Raw genomic sequence first — 15887 nt, 5'->3', positions numbered from 1 at the left:
AGTTAAAGACATCCAAATTGGAAGGGAAGAAGTTGAACTGTTTCTGTTTGCAGACAGGATTATATGTTTAAAAATTCCCAAAGACTTCACCAGAACTCCGTCAGAACTAACAGAAAAGTTGAGTAAAGTTGCGGGATACCAAATTAACATACAAAAATCAGTAGCATTTCTATGATTAACAACAAACTATCTGAAAAAGAGATCAAGAAGTCCTTCTGCTTACAATTGCTAAAATAAAAATACAATACTTAGAAATAAATTTAATTGAGGAGGTGAAATATCAGATCTCTACACTGAAAACTGTAACACATTGGTGCAAGAAATTGAAGAAGACACAAATATATGGAAAGATATCTGGTGTTCATGAATTGGAATAATTAATACTCTTAAAATGCCCATTATACCAAAAATGATCTATAGATTCAGTATAATCCCTATCAAAATATCGATTATATTCTTTACAGAAATAAACAAAACAATCCTAAAATTTCTATAGAACTACAAAATTCTCCAAATAACCAAAGCAATCTTAAGCAAAAGGAGCAAAGCTGGAGGCATCACACTATCTCACTTCAAAGTATACTACAAAGCTCTAGTAAGTAAATGCAAGGTACTGGCATAAAAACCAGCCACATAGACAAATGGAATAGAATACAGAACCTAGAAGTAAATTCGTGCATTTACAGCCAACTCATTTTTGACAAAGGTGTCAAGAATACACAATGGGGAAAGGATATTCTCTTCAATAATTGGTGTTGATAAAACTGGATATCTACATGCAGAAGAATGAAATTTGGCCTTTGTCTCACACCATATACAAAAATTAACTCAAAGTGGATGAAAGACTTACTCGTATGACCTGAAATTATGAAACTGCTAGAAGAAATCATAAGGGAGAAGCACCATGATATCAATATAGGTAACAATTTTTCTATATCACCTTGAAACTACAGGCAAAAAAAAAAAAAACAAATATACACACACACAATTACATCAAGCTAAAAATCTTCATAATAAAGAAAACAATCAACAGAGTGAGGAATCAACGTATAGAATAGAAAAAAAAATTTGCAAACGATGCACATCTGGTAGGGTGTTAATATCCAAAATATATAAGGAACTCAAATAATTTAATATCCAGATAAAAACCTAATTAATTACAAAATGGGCAGAGAATCTGAATAGACATTTATAAAAAGCAGATATACAGAAGATCAACAGATATATTTAAAAATGTTTAACATTACTGATTGTCAGGGAAAAGTAAATTAAAACCACGATGAGATATAACTTCACACCTGTTAGAATGGTTGTTATCAAAAATACAAAAAATAAGTGTTGACAAGGATGTGGAGAAAAGGGAATTTACAGACTATTGGTAGAAATGTAAACTAATACAGTCCTTTTAAAAAACAGTATTCCTCAAAAATAGTTTTCTCATAAAAGTAAAAACAGAATAAAAATATGATCCAGCAATTCCACTACTGTGTGTATGTGGAAAAGATATCTTCATTTGCATGTTAATTGTTGGATTATTCACAACAGCAAAGATATGAAATCAGCCTTCATGCCCGTTTGTTAATGGATGAATAGATAATGAAAATATGGTATATATACATTGAATATGATTGAATAATTAAATACTATCCAACCATAACAAATAAGATTACAACATGGATTAACCTAATGGACATTATTTGCTACAATATCAATGAGCCTGGAGGGTACAGTTATGTTACGTTATGTTATGTTATGTTATGTTATGTTATGTTATGTTATGTTATGTTGTGTTGTGTTGTGTTATGTTATGTTATGTTATGTTATGTTATGTTATGTTATGTGAAATAAGCCAGGCACGGAAAGACAAATAGCACACTTAAAAAGTTGCTATCATAGACAAGGAGAGAGAATGGTGGTTATCAGGGGCTGACATTTTTGGGGTTTGGGATTTGGTAGTTAAAGAAATATTGGTCACAGGGTACAAATATTCAGTAAGGAAATAAAAGTTTAAGAGCAAAAAATTATGACTATAGTTAACATTTACTATATTCTAGAAAATGCTAAGAGAGTGGATATAAAGTGTTCTCACAACAAAAATGATTATGTGAGATAAAGTGTATGTTAATTTGCTAGATTTAGCAAAAAGTTTGTACATATACACAACTGGATAATTGTGTAATTAAATACTATACATGTCATTCATGAATTAAATACTATTCATGTTTATGTCTTCACTTGCATTAATGTGCAAGTGAAGATATAAATATATTTTGCTATATTTTTAGACTAAATATATGTATAGCAAATGCCATCAATCATTTAAATAACGAGCACAAAACAACTAGCATATATATGTGTATATATATCTTTATATAATATATACATACTATATAATATATAGTAAATGCCATCAAACATTTAAATAACTAGTACAAAATAGCTAGCATATATGTGTGTATATAAAAAGATATGTGTAATATACATATAATTCAAAACAGTTATGTCATATACAATAAACACATATACTCTTATCTGTCAATTTAAATAAACATTTTCACCATAAAAATAAATTTCTGTAGAACTCATGTACAGATCTTAGTATTTAAATATTATGTTGTGCAACAAATTAGTGCAAAAACAAATGCTATCATACTATGAATATAAGCTAAATAGACATGAATACTGCCAGTATCTCAGAAGTAAGTTTATATTAGAATTTAGTCTTTTAATTTCTCATCTACCAGGATACAGGTTCTAATGGACTCTGATAAGGAAAAAAAGTGATTTTTATAACAGAAGCAATTGAACATGCTTTATAACTAGTTACAAATGAATTTGTAGAAAATGCATATTGTTAACAATTGGATAATGAATTCAGACATTCTTGGTATGTCTTTTCAACATCAACATGTTTTAGAAGTCTTTGAGACATTATTTTGAATTTTGTTCAGGAGGCTACTACATTACAGTTATAGTTAGGACTCCAGGATCCAAAGTGAATAAACCTAGTTAAAAGCACATCATACAGAATTCTGTATCAGCAACACATTTCCTTGGGTATGGTATAACTTATCATTCACTGTGAATTCATGGTTTCTTTTGCCCATTTCCTTTGGCAGCTGCCAAAAACAGCAACTGTGACTTCTGAGTGTAGAAAATCATATTAGTAATACATATTGTGCTATTGTAGTGTAATATGCTTTTTCATTTTAATTAAAAAAGAGAGGCAAAAAAAAAACATTTAGAATAATAGCCAGATCTTATTCTTCTCTATTCTCATTAATGAGCTACCCAGTTTCTTTTACAATGCATATAAGGTCTTTTAAAAGATGAAATTGTCTTATAATACAGTGATGTTTCATTTAATAGATGCTGTTTCCATTTCCCAGTATTTCTGACAACCAATGTGGAAAGATTATAAAATTGAAGTGATTTTAAGCCTGGTATCCACTCTAAAATCTGTTTAATGATACATTTCTATTGAAAAACCAAACCATTAGTGTTTTTGAATGATATCTGAGTGCTTTTATTTTTAAAAATGGAATATATAAGTAAATGGAAAAAGGGTATTATAATGTATCAAATGTATCTGTATTATCACAATTCTGGATCAGCTACAGAAGGGCAATTTAGTATTTATACCTACAGGACAGACCCATTCAGGAAGTCCTGAAAAATTATCCAGTTCTTGTTACTCAGATATTATACAGGAGTGTGTCTAAGGAAGATCTGACAACTTAGAAGCCTCCACCTGATTATAGAGTGGGCTGTTTTCATTCCCTATGAATGAAATTCACTCTCAATGAATTTATGTGCTCCCAGTGTTAGACTTTTTTTTTTTTTTTAACTATAAGTCCATGGAATCATTTCAAAATCCTCTGGGGAGAAGCTACACATGTTCCACATATAAATAGTCTCAGAGCATTGTGAAGTTAATGTATAGCCTATATATAATCAAAATAAATGTTATTTTTAGGATATCAGAGTTTTGTAATACTGCCCATGAACCATGACATACTTTCTGCAATTCTGAAATAAAGAAACTTGAAGACTATCAAACCAGTTAAGACGATAGCAAGGGTTCAGTTAGTACTCTTAAAATATTTACATGGCAACAGATCCCAGACATTATGTGGATGAAAACAAAAATTATAGAGGGCACAGAAAAGGAAGGGAAGTCGACTTCATATACCAATGTCATCTCTGTTTTCACCCAACTGATAACATTAATTCCAAATTATTTTCTATATTTATTATTACTTTCTCTCTTCTCTCTCTCTCTCTCTCTCTCTCTCTCTCTCTCTCTCTCTCTCTCTCTCTCTCTCTCTCTCTCTCCTCTCTCTCTCTCTCAAGCACACACACCCCTACTGTCCACTATGGATTAAAATATTCATTGCAATTGTCAATGGTCAATGTTCAGATGTGACAATTATATGTTGACTGAGTCAAATGATTAGCTAAAATTATTTGCCAACTGACAATTGCTCTAGAAACCTCTAGTTTTAGACATAAAGAGACATGTTATGAGTTCCTTTTTATTTTCTGTTCTTATTTTGCATACTATATTATATATAGTATATGCACACACAACACAAATGTATATGCACACAAATACACACACACATACAGATATTGCTCCCACAGAGAGTTCAGAAATAAATGTATATGAGAAGTATACCTTTCTTAATTATCAAAGCATTGATAAGACTATGTCATCTGCACTATGATGGTTTTAATAAACTATTAAGAAATATACAGTTTGAATATCCATTAGCCAAAGTACTTGGGTCCAGAAGTGTTTCAATATTTTTTCAGATTTTGAAATATTTGCATTATACTTATTGGTTCAGTATCTTTAATCCACAAATTTAAAATCTGAAATGCTCCAATAAGTATTTCCCTTGAGTGTCATGGTGGCATTCCAAAAGTTTCTAGTTTGGGAGCATTTTGGATTTTGGACATTTAGATTTGGGATATTCAACACTTACACTATTTTTTTGTACTGAATAAATTGCATTTTATTTATAAATTTTCTTCTCCAAGGTATGCCAAGCCAATCCTTCCTATTATAGCACCTAAGTTATTAATCCCTAGCTTATGTACTTTTTTTTTTACAATTGTTGACATAATTTTATGTGTCAGCCGGTTGGTTATCTATGTAGAGAATGCAAGATTACACATTATTTATGTAAATGCTAATAGTCACAGAAACGACAAACTGAAATATACTACAGCAGAAACTAAACATGTTAGTCAATAAAAGACCAATATTGTTAATTATTTTAAGACGTACAACATGATGTTTTGAAGTATGTATTGTTGTGAAATGATTCCCCCAATCAAGCTACCTAACATTTCCTCACATACTTACTTTGTCTTTTTATGAGAATTAAGATCTATTGGTCTTAGTAAATGTCAAGTATACAAGTTTATTATTAACTACATTCACCATGCTGCAACATTGCTAATTTAAAAATAAAATGAAACATTGGACAATCCTGTACGTTTTAATGTCTCTGATAAGGTTACAGGACCTGATGCATTACATTTCACATTTACTTCGATTGTAGGAAGAATCTGTAAAAAATTGGAAAGCTATTTGCCACATCTTTCCTGGTTTTAGAATGGGAAGTTCAACAAGAATAGAAAAAAGTAGTTAGCACTTAAATGTAAAGGAGTCTAATTTTTGTTTTTGACTTACAGTAAGTCCCTAGGTTTTAATCAAATCCATTATTTGAGTGTCAAATAAAATTTCTGTTATTCTTTAATGACAGCTGCCTATAAGAATGTGTTGTCTCAGAGTATTTACTCCCAAAGGTAATCCTTTTCAACTGAGGTCATTGGAGAATTAGGATCTGAGCTCCTATTAGATTAAACACTTTATCTATTTTTGCAGTATGTTTTATTTGTTGTGATGTAGTGACTGCTCAGAAAACATGTCTCCATTTTTATGCTCTGCTTAAACATCTGTGTGTCACCTTCTCCATAGAATGTCAGTGGCTGAGCAATCAGAAATGGGACGAATAAACCATTTCAGACCGCTCTGATGTGATATTAGTGACTGTAGAATATTATGTGTGAACTTACCGATATAAATTCAGAGTAAGCAATAGAAGGCAGAAGATGCTGCATTACTAGTGCTTATCTAGCCTAAGATTTACACACATGGGTGGTCAAGCTTAATGTTAATTCAAGATTCAGTAGTAAGGACACAGGATATGCTTAGACGGGTCCCATTAGATAAGAAAAAGAATAGAGTAGGTATCTGCTCTGTTTGTTGTCCAGCTAGCTTTTCCTGCCAATTTTTTTTGTGAAACTTGAAGGAAACAACTTAGTATTTCCTGTAACACTTTGATTTCATGAGTCAGCTTCCATTATTGGAGCGATTATCATTTCCATGCTACTAAATCTGTCATCATGAGGTCTCATTTTGAAAACTCAGAATGAACTATCCATGCCTTAATGTATTCACCAGAAAATAAAAAGTTTTAAAAAATAAAGCTTTAATTTAAAACAATTGCAAATGAAAATCTTTTTCTTGCTTTGTCAATGACAGTTGACAAACATTTGCATGGAAATAGTATACAATTAACATTCTGCAACCCACCATCCACTTCACCTTGTTGCTTACAATCCTAGCTTTCTTTTCTACGTGCTTATTTGCATGTGCCTTTAGGATTATTTTATTATCCTTTAAAAATGGCCATTCTGAAAGTTTTCTTTCAGTGAACAATGAATAAAGTTTTCTTTCCTCCTTGAACAATGAAGGTGGTGGTTAGTACGACATAAGGATATAATTACAATGATATATAATAGCAATTATAGACAATTAAATATTTAGAACAATTTAATAAATGTTTCTTCTTAATAACTGAAAGCATTTTTATAATATAGCATCTGTAGTAGCTGGTTTGAGAACACATCTCTGCTTTTTTCTTCCCCCTACTTGGAACAATGGAAAAAATGCACGTAGAACAACCATGATTACTTTCATCTTCATGTTAAACTAGTCTACACATTAAAAATGTATAAACTACATCTTTCCCTTGAGGAAGAGATTATATATTAGGGTTTTGTGCTATATGGTACCTTAAATTCCTCAAGAACTCACTATTGCGAGATTTTCTACCAATTTGTGGGCTTCTGAATTTGCAGGTTAAGAGATCCAGCCGCTTCTTTATACTTTGCTGTTTTCTGGCTGCTGCATGCTGTGCACATCTGTCATACAGTGCTGAGAAGTGGAAGAGATAGCCCAATGGTGTGTCCACCTGTCCAGATGCTTTCAGGAAAAAGGCAGAGGTCCCCCCAAACTCCCAGTCTCCCTTCCTCTTTCCTCCTGTGCTTATTAGTAAAGTGTTGTCCTCCAAGAGTTAAGTAAACTGGTTTCTAAGGGGGAGATACAGAACTAAAAAGTGGCTCTGTAGTTTTGTATTTGTTACTATGCCAAAAAATAGCCATTATTAACATAATAATTTGCGAAGAGTTTTTAGTACACAAAGTTTTGTATTTGTTTATTAAATTAAAAGTTTCCTTTTTACACTCAGGTAATTTATCACAAGTACATATAGTTGAATATTATCATAGGTAGAAATGTTAGAAGGAAACAGAGAAGAAAAAACATTGACATAGCATGCCAATGCAGGAAGATAAATGTATGGGGGCTCCTGAAAAATACGGATATTTCTATATTTGCATGTATAAAATACATATAATTTTCAAAACTCAGATACAATGCTTCCTCTAACACTGAAATTTCCTTAATCCTTGATATTTTCTGTGCCATACTCATCTTTAACAGAGTGGACAGAGGGAGGCAGAGGGAGAGAGAGAAAAGTAGCTTTTACTTCTCTGAATATTTAAAATACTTCTATTTTCTGGGATTAAGTGAGCTGTTGAATCATTATCATATTCCTGTCCAATTTGTCTTTGTGTTACTCAATTACCTTATGCCTTATTGCTCATAGCAAACGCCTATTCACTGTATAATAATTGTGTAACGTATTTTTGAAAAATAATAAGCAAATCTTTACATTAGTTATATAAATCTTTTCTCAATAAATATTCAAAATGCTTTTATTCTTTCAGGATTTATTTTAAACTATTATGATAAATTCTCAACTTTGCTGAAGATAATGCATGTAATATTCCTTCCCTCTCTGTGTGGTTTTCTCTCTTTCTTATCAACCTGAAAAATATTGTGGTCAATTATACACTATGGTTACATTGAGTTGGGGGAAAAGCAGGGAATCTTTTTACTTAACTCTGGTTATGGAAGTTTGATCTTAGAAACTTGGAATACTTGATCTAAAAATTACTACTATACTTAGCTGTTAATGGAATGGAGTATTTGAAATTATAATTTTCAAAGGAAATCCAATATGTATGTCGCTATGTTTGCAATAGATGTCAACTTATCCCTCAAGCCTTCGATCATAAATAGGGGAGGCTGAGAGGAAGATATGGCCACCTCACTTCAAGGTTATATGTAGTGGCATTGAATGAAAAGAAGTGCCTATAGATTATAATATCAAAATGCTATTGCATTCTAATCTTGAATATGTACTAAGTTGTGGCATTTGAATGGAATGTTCACCTATTCCATTAAAACTAATGCATCTGCCACATTCTTTTATATTTATTAAGTTATACTGAATATTTAGAACCCACAGTTTTCCCCTAGTTCTGCCTTTTCATGGTGTAGTAGCCACTATTGGTGGTCTATCTTTGCTTTCTGAATAAAAGAATTGTGGAGTTTATTGTGGAGTTTGTTCAGATATTAGACAATAACCTCTAGAGGATGAACTCATTAATTTTGCTAATGATCAGTTTAGTGATGCTCATAAGTCCACACCTGACAAAGAAATAGAATGCTGTTTTGATGATGGAAAATGTTAATTTACTTGATAAAAAGAGGAGATGTTCAGCAAGCTGTCTCACTACCCCTTCATATCAGCCCTTCTTTCTGGACAATTTTATGATGCTTAGCAATGCTATAAGCCATGTTTTAATCACTAGAAGATCAAAAACTTTTCAGACAAGTTGGCTCAGATCCTTGACACTATCAAGCCACTGAACAAACCTTGGAGCTATCAACCCATGTCTATATTTCAACCTATATGTGTGTGTGTGTGTGTGTGTGTGTTATTCTAACACTATACACACTTTTATACATATATATGTATACATATATGTATATGAATGTGTATATATTCATATATGTGTATGTGTACATGTATAGTTAGAATAATACACTTTTATACTTAAAAAATTGGATACTCTGTTATTTGTAGTCAAAACCATGATTAACATAAACAGAAATTTTAGTAAGTCTACTTAGTCATATAAAAAATGATTGCTTTAAAAGATACTTAATACTAATTGAGCTAATCTGCAGCCTCCTGGATGACTAAACTTTAGAAGCAATAACTACTATAGTACCAAAAAAGATATGATGCCTTTAAAATGTCAAAGTCAATTTTGCAAAAATGCTAGTCATTATTTATGGCAGAGGATCACTCAACGAAGAGCAACAACTTCACACTAATTCTTGATTTTCTTACCATTTTCAATAGAATTTCAAGCTCAATAGGCATGTGGTCTCTTTCCCAAGTTCTTAATGATGATGAGTTACGACATAATTGTCCTTATGCAATGCTTTAGCTTTCCAATCACTTATATCAGTTTTCTCAGACTGTCTACCCATTAAGCCAGTGCTACATTTTATTTTTAAATTACAGATTCTCCCCACTGTGCTATCAACATTGATGATGGAAGACTGAACAGTCACAAAGAATTTGGAGAACGGGATCACTCACATCTTGCTGGTGGGAATGTAAACTTGCATAGCCATTCTGGAAAACAACATATTTGTTTCCTTGAGAACTAAATATATAACTTCTATTTAACATGTCCGTCGCATTGTAGACATGTATTTAAGATAAGTTAAAACTTACATTCACAAAAAATCCTGTACATTAATGTTTATAGCAGCTTTGCACATAGTAACCACAATGATTTTTCCAAAAACTGGAAACAACTCAGACATTCTTCAATCAGTGCATGGTTAAACAAACAGCACTATATCCATAACCTGAAATACTACTGAACAGTGTAAAGGAACTGTTAACATACACAACAACCTAGACAGATCTCCAGATAATTATCCTCAATGAAAAGAGTCTATTTCGAAAGGTCGCACACTTGAAGTCACAAAAACCATGTAAAACTCTTCACTCAAACTAATGACTCAGCATCACAGAAAAGATGAAAGCCAATTGTTTCATATTAGAGCTTATTGTTAAAGATTTGAATGCTTTTTTTCAGATTGCCTAAGGTATCCATCACAAAATTAAGAAGTTCGGAAAACATGATTTAAGGAAGCAAAAAATAATAAACCAGACTTAAAATCTATGTACAGAGAAAGACTTTGAGTACGGTCACTGCATATAGAACAGACATGATGAAAAAATTATACGCACCAAAGGATTTTTTAATTTGGAAAGAGTTACCTATATGCAGGCATTTGCAAACATGGTGTAAGTAAGTGTTATGCATTTTCACTGGGTTTGTTCCAATGGCATCTTGCATAATTATTGTGTACTCTCAAAGCCAAAATTTTGACATTGGTAAAATGCACTTGTATAGTTCTATATCACTTTATCATAAATGTAGATTTGGGTAGTCACCACAATCAAGATAACAAGCAATTTTATTTTTAAATTACAGATTATTTCTACTATGCTATCAATATTGATGACAAAGATATTCCTCATACTACTCCTTTATAGCGACACCCAGCCTTACTCCCTTGTCACTAACAGTTGGTAAACTTTGATTTGCTTTTCACCCTATAATTTCATAATTTCAAGAATGTTATATAAATAAAATCTTAATGTTATATAAATAAAATCTATTTAAGGAATCTTAAATAGAGTCTATTTCAAAAGAAATAGACTTCTTTTGAAATAGACTCTTTTCATTTAGGATAATTCTCTGGAGATCTGTCTAGGTTATTGTATATGTTAATAGATCTTTTACATTGCACGGTAGTATTTCAGGGTATGGATATAGTGCTGTTTGGTTAACCATGCACTCATTGAAGAATATCTGAGTTGTTTCCAGTTTTTGCAAAAATTATTGTGGTTACAATGTACAAAACTTCTGTAAACATTAATGTATAGGATTTTGTGTGAAAGTAAATTTTAACTTCTCTTGAATACATGCCCACAATGCAATGCTTGGTCAAACAGAAGTTGTGCATTTAGTTCTTAAGGAAACAAATATGTTGTTTTCCAGAATGGCTGTGCAAGTTCACATCCCCACCAGCCACCAGCAAGATACGAGTGATCCGTTCTCCAAATTCTGAAGAGATTTTGGTGATGTCATTCTTCTTCTTCTTTTTTTTTTAAGTAGCCATTCCTACAGGTATACAATGATTTCTCATTGTGGTTTTAATTTTGTATTTCTCCAATGGCTATTAATGCTGAACATATTTCCAAGTGCTTATTTGTCATTTGCATATTCTCCTTTGTGAAATGGTTCTTTATGTCTTTGCCCATTTTCTAATTGGATTTTTTTAAACTGCTGAGTTTTGAGAGTCTCTTATGTATTCCATTTCTTTGTCCTTTGTTAACTTGTATGTGTGGCTTTCAAATATTTTCTCCCTGTGTGTAGCTTGACTTTTCTTCCTCTCAGCAAAGGTTTTATAGAGCAAAAGTTTTAAATTTTGATGAAGTAAAATTATTGATTTTTTTATAGATTGTGTTTTTGGTATCAAATTTATCATGTTGTTCTTAAGACCTGTAATCCCTAGCTAGTTCTTCTTCTTCTCTCCTCTTTCTTGTCTTGCAATGTATATTTTGTAGGTAATGGACAGGATTTTGTTTTGCACGTAGTCAGCAGGAAGAATAGAGAAAAGTATGTCTAGTGTATCTTTTCAGAAGCAGAAATTAGTCTTTACCAATTTTAAGATAAATTCTCATGAAAGAAACTATATGCTTAAAAAAAAAGTCTGTGATTCTTTGATAAACCTTAAAACAACTTGCAGAGGAGTCAGGCTAAGAAGCTGCCTAGTCTCCCCTACATCCAATTTAAATATGGCCACAGAAAATAATACATGTCCAAGTTGTCAACCCAGGGATTACTAGAACTATGAAGAAGCTATTTTGTCTAGAAAAGAGTATCTATTTCTATTAATGGCATTTCAATTTCCCTTTAGGGTGTTCTAGATGTTATATGTATTATTTGGGGCTGATGGTATTAAGAAGTAAGCCTTACTATCCACATGCTTGCTTACTTCTTAAATAGTGACTTTTGAAGACACACATTGATAATGGAGATGATTTGGTAAGAACCTGGTTTTTGAAATTGCCTTATAGAAGGTTGCCTACTGAATATCAGTATTGGCCAGGCATGGGGGCTCATCTCTGTAATCCGAGAACTTTGGAAGACTGAGGCAGGTGGATCACGAGGTCAGGAGTTCAAGATCAGCCTAGTCAAGATGGTGAAACCCTGTCTCTACTAAAAATACGCAAATTAGCTGGGCGTGGTGGCAGGCGCCTGTAACCCCAGCTGATTAGGAGGCTGAGGCAGGAGAACTGATTGAACCAGGATGGCAGAGGTTGCAGTGAGCCGAGATTGAACCACCACACTCCATCCTGGGTGACAGAGTGAGACTATGTTTCAAAAAAAAGAAAAAAGGAAAAAAGAAAATCAGCATTGAACTGACACATGAGTAAGCAGGAAAATTCTCCTGGCATTTATATATTATAGTAGTCATCCTTAGGCTAAGTATCACAATATCTTCAGTAAATATTACAGTTAGTAGCCATTTAATTCTATAATTCTCTCTGTTTTTCCTAATAAATCTGAAGCTCCAGAAAGTTGATGAGCACAGTAGCAAATAGCAAGCATAGTTTTTTAAATTCTAATGTTTTCTGTCTCAGTAGTGTTTAAATTTTCTTGCAATGTTTTCTGTTTCTTTTATGAAGTAGGGTTTCTTCCCCAAAGACTATATATATGAAGCATTCAACTCACTTTTCTTAACCATGTAAGCGAAGGTGCAAGTAAATCTGTGTGAATAATACATAAATACAATAGCTAAATTAATAGGATATCATTTTTTTAGTATGTCCCAAGAAAATACAGAATGTATTATCTTTCCTTCTAGAAAAGAAAACAAATCACTGTTATTGTCTATCTAAATGTCACATCCCATACCAGTTTGTGAACCTAAAGTGAGGGAAAAGTATAACCACTCTAATCTATGGAGGGCTATTCTTGCCCAATAAAGCCTGATGTTGAAATAGTTTATTTCATTTCCAGTTTATTAAATATATGTGAATGGAAGGTATTTGTTTTGATATACTGGACTAATAATGTTAATATATAAATGGTGCATCTTTTATTCTTAGAATAAACCTTCATTAATATCACCTTTGGTCATATTGTTCTAGTCTGTTTGGCTTGAGGCTTAGTGTGACAATCCTGCATTGATTTACATAGTGAAGACTACTTTTTCTGCTTCGGGGACTAAAACTTTATGTTTAAACATATGGTTTTTGCAAGGAATAAGAAAAAAAATGAATAGGCAGATTCCATAGACTTCAAATGACGATTGGATATAAAATACGTTCATATGTATGAAGGTTTTGCCTTTGATTAAACAATACAAATCCGGTGCTCCCTAATTGTCAGAGATCATCATTAAACTGACAGATTAAAAATGAATGTTCTTAAACTCCTTTAGGATTAGTAATATTTAACAACTAGCTCTCAGAAAGTGAAACCCAACAGAATTACTCATATGCCTTTTATGAAACTTTTCTTATGAGTAAAACGTGTGTATTTAACATTAAACCACGGAAAATTTCAAACTGTGAAAAAATCGAATGAATAATATAAAAAACTCAAATTGCCATTACTTGTTAATAACAATGACCAATTCATGGTCAATCTTGTTTCATCTATATCCTCAGCCATTCCTTCTTCTCTTGAATTAATTTGAAGCAAGCCTCAGATGTGATGAAAATTTTTTAAATAAATGGATTAAGCTGAATTACAATTATGCTGAAAAACAAAGACCATTAGATGTATAAAAAGTTAAAAGTACATATATTTATTTTAAAATGCATGTATTTCACGATAATATGCAGTTGAATATGTATACTGTTTCCCTTCCTTAGAATATTAATTGGGGATAATTATCACTTGTCAATCTAATATAACTCTTTAACATTATTAACTTTATCCCAGTTGCTTATTAATATAATTAGTTGAGAAATATAAGAAAACTTTTGCCCTTCTGGAGGTCCTTCTCATCGATATACATATATAATTTTTAAAAGTGAATTATGCAAACTCTGAATATAATTTTTAACTGAGCTTTTCTTTTTTTAACATTTTAAAAATGACTCCCTTGGCCAGGTGTGGTAGCTCACGCCTGTAATCCCAGCACTTTGAGGGGGGTCGAGGCAGGGCGGATCACTTGAGGTCAGGAGTTCCCGATCAGCCTGGCCAAAATGGTGAAATCCTGTTTCTACTAAAAGTACGAAAATTAGCCATGGCCTGGTGGTGCCCATTTGTAATCCCAGCTACTCGAGAAACTGAGGCATGAGAATCACTTGAACCTGGGAGGTCGAGGTTGCAGTGAGCTAAGATCATACCTCTGCACTCCAGCCTGGGCGACAGAGTGAGACTCTGTCTCAAAAACAAACACCCCCAAAACTGATAACAATATCTGTTAATATAAGAGACATGTACAAATATGACAGAATAAATATGTGGTATTTATTCCACAAGATGGCTTCACATCAAACACTTCTTCCAATAAGAAGTGGGGTCTGTGACCTCTACTTCTGAATCTGTTGAGGGTTCCACGACTAATTAACTAAAAAGAATACAGAGAATGTAACACAGTTTCTGGGCTGATTCCACATGGTATTGGCATCTTCTACTTTCTGTTTCTTGGAATACCAGCTGTTGCAATTCAATCACTATCTTGTGAGGAAGTTCAAGCAGCCTCATGAAGGGGCCGATGTGAAGGGAAACCCAATCCCTGTACTGGCCTCAGCTGAGATCCCACTGGGCTGACTGCACCAAATTAACTACAATGTGAATGAATTATCTCCTTAAATCCAAGCAGAGACACTACATCCCAAAATGAGTAAAGCAGAGATGAATGCTCTTAAACTGAAGATTCAGAAGCAAAATAATTGATTTCTATTGTCTTAAGCTACTAAGTGTTGTTTGTATATTTGAAACCACTAAGTACCGCATAATCATAGAGGAATAAATCTCTATATAATTTACTTAAGATTATAGATACCTTTTAGTGCAGAGCTATCTCTAATGTTCACTCTTTATTCTCAATTACCATGGTCAGTAGAACATAAAAATGCTTCTTGAATGATCTATATCTTCCTTGAGGCCTCCACTATTCAAAATACCTTATTCTTTTTCCTGTATAGCCTGTGTTTCTCTTGGCTTAGTGTTTAACAAAAGTCATAATATGTGCTTGTTATATTTTCAAACTCATATAATATGGTGTCAAGCTCTCCTCTACACAGAATATACAATATTTGAAAATAAAAATCATGTTTTTCATTTCTTGAAGGATAATATTTGTCACATAATCAATGTTTATTCTTGAATGAATGAATGATTTAAGCACTGCCTTTCTTAATACTCTTATTCGATGAGTCTATAAAGCTTTCTTCCTACCTAAATATAGCTAACTGACATAACTTTATGAACTCTAATCTGTGTTTTTCAAATACAATCACTTATAAGTAGATTATAATGAAAATGATTCATTTTTGTACAAATGATATATATTGAAATAAAAACTAGTAGGGTACCTATAGGACAGAGGTTCCTTTCCTTAGGAA

This window comes from Rhinopithecus roxellana, chromosome 18 (genome assembly GCF_007565055.1).
Source record: "Rhinopithecus roxellana isolate Shanxi Qingling chromosome 18, ASM756505v1, whole genome shotgun sequence".
NCBI classification, from domain to species: domain Eukaryota; kingdom Metazoa; phylum Chordata; class Mammalia; order Primates; family Cercopithecidae; genus Rhinopithecus; species Rhinopithecus roxellana.
The sequence above is the reverse complement of the archived record's forward strand: the minus strand, read 5'-3'. Positions refer to the sequence as shown.